The following is a 6,000-nucleotide window of genomic DNA, read 5'->3' on the forward strand; positions in this document are numbered from 1 at the left end:
TTCAGAAAGGTGAAAGGAGTATTGAATCACCTTATGAATGTTTCTTGCCCACTAAAACCTCCAGATGCCTAGTTTGGTTCCGTTTGCTTGATTAGTTCTTGAATTATGCAGAAATGTATGCTTCATTTGTAAGGCAGTACACACCCCTCCCCCCCTCAGAGAGAGGGGAAGTGTGTCTATTCGTCATAGAAACGTTTCGTGTCCCCTGAAACCTTCGCATGCCAAATTTGGCTACATTTGCTTGATTAGTTTTCGAGTTATGCAGAAATTTGTCTTTCATTTGTATGGCAGACACCCCTTAGAGAGGGGAGATGAGTTTCTAACCACCAACAAACATTTATTGCACCCCAAAACCTCCATATGCCTAATTTGGTTTCATTTGCTTGATTAATTCTCGGGTAATGCAGAAATTTGTGTTTCATTTGTATGGCAGCCCCCCTTTAGAGAGGGGGAGGGGTCTCAAACTATCATGAAAACCTTCCCCACCAAAAATTTTCATGTCGACCGAATAGTAGTTTCCGAATCCATAAGAATCAGACAGACAGACAGACAGAAATACATTTATATATATACTAGCTGACCCGGCAAACTTCGTCCCGCCCAAAATTTGTTTTTTGTTATCAATACCTTCAAGCATTCACGTTTTCTTACTAAGCGCAAGTTCATGAGTCCAATCGCAGAACTGTTTATTGATTGATCTTCTAATCGACCCCGTTGAATTTACCTTTTACTATGAAATTCCTAGTACTTCTACCAAAACTCATCATTATAATATCAGATTATTTTCAGACACAATTTTCGTTCAAGATTTTTCAACCACTTGCAAACAACATGTATCTCCGTTACATGGAATAAATGTTTGATACAGAAAACATGATAGAATAGAGACGAATCCCTCCCCTCTTCTCCCCATAGATAGGGGAGAGAAGTGTCTATTCACCATAGAAACGTTTCGTGCTCCCTAAAATCTACACATACCAAATTCGGCTCCATTTGCTTGATTAGTTTTCGAGTAATGCAGAAATTAGTGTTTCATTTGTATGGCAGCCCTTTCTAAGAGAGGGGGGAGGAGTATCTAACCACCATAGAATCATTTATTGCACCCTAAAACCTCCACATGCCAAATTTCGTTTCATTTAAAAACGCATGAACAAAGCCGGAGGGCCGCATGTGGCACGAGGATAGCAGGATGGCACTAAAGTATGACAATGCGGTAGATCATTCCTGTGATGCGTTCTACACATCATGTTTATCTCATTTCTCATGCATCGCACTTTTTTTCAGTATTATGTCAACAGTCAAATGATCTATTTTCAATCACCTTTTATTTCTTAAAGCAAACAATTCTATTCAACGATTATTTTATTGGTTCGGTGTTTTCACTTAGGGGAAGTGGGGGCATAGTGGTCACCCTAAGGAATATGCCCATTTCCGGCGTCCAAATACCGCTTCAATTCCCGTTTCTCGAAGAATATTATAGTTCAACTCATTGTTATTCAAGATAGCAAACGGCTTTTACTATAACAATTCAAAATAGTACACTTTTCATCATGTGGCGGTGGGGGCAAAGTGGTCACACGCACGTATCAACCTTAATGGGATAGATTTATGGGTTTTTTAGTCCAAATTTGTTCAAATCATATTTGAAATAGTAGGTACATGTATGAAATAAGCTTGGCCTATTCACCTAGAGTCTCAATTTGAATGTGATGCGGTACATCAGCTTTAGTAAACAGAACACTGTAAGTTGTTATTCACTTATGACCACTTTGCCCCCAAACATCAAAGTAATGTTTATGCTAATTAATCTCCAAGATCAATCAAAATATCTGTTCACCTCTCCTAGAATATGTGAACAGTCGTCCAAACTATTGATTTGTCCAATATATCAGATTGAATAAACTAAATTTCACGAGAAATTCCTAAGATACCATGCGCACAGAACTACGGCCTAATGACTATCGGGAGAGCAATTTCTGTGTTTATTTATATTTTGACATGCGACAGCTCTACTGAAGTACAGGGTGGCTCAAAAGTCATTCAATTCTTCAAACATTAGTTGACTATCAATACAGCATCTATAATCAATAGTGATACTACAAAACAAGCAGGTGACCACTTTGCTCCCCATGACTAATTTGCCCCCACTACCCCTACTATTACACTGTTGTGACAAACTCCAAACTTCGATCAGTGCGAAAGGGACACAATCGGTAACGATTGCACGATGCATCGTCTGTCCATACATATCACGAGTCAGATGTTCACGTATTTCATAACAATCGTATCGTGGCAACAGAAGATGAACCTCCCATTCAACTTGTAATAGTTACTGCCGCTTTCACCATCACCTCCACCTCGACAGCTTCTACTTACAATCAGGTTTTTTTTCTCTCCGAAAAGATACACTCAGTCAGCATCAGTGGCAGAAGCAGTAGCAGCTTATTATGATTCTACGCGATGCGAAAATCATTTCGAATACGTGACATCATTTCGCTTTCTGCGAGAAATTCCTTTTATCAAAAATCAATCGAGTGGGAGGGAAAGGCATTCACTTTTCTCACCCTCTCTCCCCGAGCTGCTGTAAGCCATTGTTTTGGGTTACAGTTTGCCGGTGGGTGAACACTGGAAGGAAGCAAAGGGGAATGTTTTTCCACACAAATTGAAGCCGTGTCGCCTCAAAGAGGGTGTGAATGAGCAAGGAATTTCACTCACCTAATGATATTGGAATACCTTATGCATTAGATGCGAGAAAGATCTGCAGCCACGGTTAGGTATACGACCGAATCAATAGGATTGCTTCAGATGGTTATGGAATTTCTGTACACATAAACCGGGAAAGCGATTAGGATGAGGGGCGGGAAAATAAGAAAAGCTAAAATGAAATCGATAAATCAATAGACTAGAAAGTAGCCGCCATTGTCACTGTCGTGAATATCAATGAGCACCGGACTGGTGACATATTGCGTACTATTCTCCCTGTTTCGTTTCAAACAAAAGTGATGAATAAATTGTTGCATTCCTAGTCGTTCGTGTTGTGTCCGTTGCCGAATTTCCCACCCATCGAAGCGGATCGCTGTAAAGCATAGTGACAAAAACAAATAAATTTAATAAAACTTTCATGTCTTGCAAACATAAATCCCGAATTCCGCAGCCCTCGGATGGAAATTACTACCACGCTCCCGGGAAGGCACTGGTCGGTGGTAGACTAGATTTTCCGACGTGCGAAAATCTGGACGGAAAAAAGTATACTCGAAGGTATTTAATCCTAGCAAATATTTGTTTTCCCGCGGTGTTACAGAGTGTGGCCATTGGCCACGAAAAGACGTGTTGGACCGCGTAGAATAAAGCATTAATCTATCTGTGCTTTTCCAAGTTGTGATTGCGCTTCGGAGAAGTGAACGAAATAGTTGCATACGCTGACAACGCGTTCTCTGTTTGCAAACAAGTAACAGCTGTGTCTTACCCGTTGATCATTCTAAAACGGGATGGAATTTGGGTGAAAAGCAATTGCCGGTTTTTTCAATTCAAGTAACATATATTTTTTGTACATAGAACGAACGCATAAAGATTGGATGTACATTTAAAGCTTAAACTCTCAAATTTCGGAATATTTTTCGAACATATTTTTATCTTCATGTGTGCGGATGAAGTGTGTAACGTGTAACGTTAACACAACGATGGTTTCAACGTTTTCGTTCTGGTGTAGAGGTCGTCGAAGATGCGCCACGCTCCGGAAGGCCTGTCGTCGAAAATTGCGACAAAATCGCTGAATTAGCCGAGAAAGACCGGCATAGTAGCAGCCGTAGCATCGGCCAAGAGCTGGGGATAAGTCATCAAACCGTTATTAACCATTTGAAGAAGCTTGGATTCACAAAGAAGCTCGATGTATGGGTGCCACACACGTTGACGCAAAAAAACATCTTTGACCGTATCGACGCATGTGAATCGCTGCTGAATCGCAACAAAATCGACCCGTTTCTGAAGCGGATGGTGACTGGCGATGAAAAGTGGGTCACTTACGACAACGTGAAGCGCAAACAGTCGTGGTCGAAGCCCGCTGAAGCGGCTCAGACGATGGCCAAGCCCTCATTAACGGCCAGGAAGGTTCTGCTGTGTGTTTGGTGGGATTGTCAAGGAATAATCTATTATGAGCTGCTTCCCTATGGCCAAACGCTCAATTCGGACCTGTACTGCCAACAACTGGACCGCTTGAAGGTAGCACTCATGAAGAAGAGGCCATCTTTGATAAACAGAGGCCGCATTGTCTTCCATCAGGACAACGCCAGGCCACACACTTCTTTGGTGACGCGCCAGTAGTTCCGGGAGCTCGGATGGGAGGTTCTTTTGCATCCGCCGTATAGTCCGGACCTTGCACCAAGTGACTACCACCGGTTTTTGTCCATGGCGAACGAGCTAGGTAGTCAGAAGTTAGCCACAAAAGAGGCCTGTGAAAATTGGCTATCCGAGTTTTTTGCCAATAAGGAAGCGAGCTTATAAAAGCAGGGGTATTATGAAGTTGGCATCTCGTTGGGAACAAGTCATCGAACAAAACGGCGCATATTTGACTTAAAACAGATGATTGTAACTAATTTTATGAACAAATGAAAATTCAAAAAAAATACCGCAGGACTTTTTTGACAGCCTAATATTAAAATGGTTGAGAAAAACTTATGATTCTTTGTCGCTGATCAGGTCGCAATCAACAATGTTTTAATCATCGGAAACCATCTTCATGAACAATTCATGGTTAACAGGAGGTACATATTTCATCAGATGTTGAATGTCGTTGTACATTTGGATGTAAAAATTTCATTTTGGTTTGACCAAAAAAGGTGAAGGGCCCCTTATCATCTTCCTCAAGTCTTACTCGAAGGATCATCTAGTTTTGGATGTTTGTTACGAGGCTTTCTCATAAAGTTGCTCGAAATTTGACAGACGTTGCTCATAACACATTTTGTTATAACACTTTTTTTTTAGCAACCACAGACGTAATCTGCTTATATCGGTTATCGTATAGTTACCCTACGTAAATCTTTCTTCTAAAATTGTGGCTCAGCGTGTTTACGTTTTTTGAGACACGCCGACGGATCCACGTTCTCCTGGTTAGAATCCGAGACGTCTTTAATAGAGTCAAAAGTAACATTTATGTTTGGTTGTAAAATGGTATGATCGAAGAAAATAAAAATAAAAGTTCAGCCAAAGGGGACCAAACTAAAAAACGTCACCTAGAGTACCATTCCCTCTCAAATTTGCTGACCTTCATAACCAAGTCTTTCTCAATTCCTTTACTCACCTCATGCTGTGAGCTCACATCTTCGGCAATTTCGGATTCAGAATCTTCAAGAAAATGAAAAACAACATTATGTAGTTCCTAGACTTCACACAACTTTACTTTCTTTGCAGCCAGAGCTAACCAAGTACATGCTGACTATTAACACAATATAATTATACAAGACATTAATATTTTGTAACGGTTCTTGACTTATTTCATAAATAATATGTTTATTGCCTCACTTTTCTGGTTTTGACAATATAATATCCAAATAAATCAAAATAAATAAAAATCTTTTAAAATCTCCAAAATATTTCGGTCTTTATTGAACCTCTCTATGTTGCGTTCAACGACAAATTCCTGTGAGACCCATCTCGAGTATCATCAGAATTTTCTATGGTTTGAGCTCTAATATTTCCCGAATCAAGTCAATCTTATTTGTTCACTTCTGGCGCTTTGGGGGGCTTACAGATAATTATGAACGTGAAGATTTTCGTGACGCAATCAATATCTGTTTTCATGCTCGCTATATGTTCCCGAAAACGTAATCCTACGTCAAAACATATTCTATTTTTAATTCTTAAAATAAGAACTTTCAAAGCATAATGGTATTTGGCAGTTTGAGCACACTTTTGAAATTCACATTCATCTTGCTATAGTAAGGAAGAGATAGTGTTATTTATTTATTTATTTATTGTAACGCTAGCAGATGACAAAGACGTTTG

This window comes from Toxorhynchites rutilus, chromosome 2 (genome assembly GCF_029784135.1).
Source record: "Toxorhynchites rutilus septentrionalis strain SRP chromosome 2, ASM2978413v1, whole genome shotgun sequence".
NCBI lineage: Eukaryota > Metazoa > Arthropoda > Insecta > Diptera > Culicidae > Toxorhynchites > Toxorhynchites rutilus.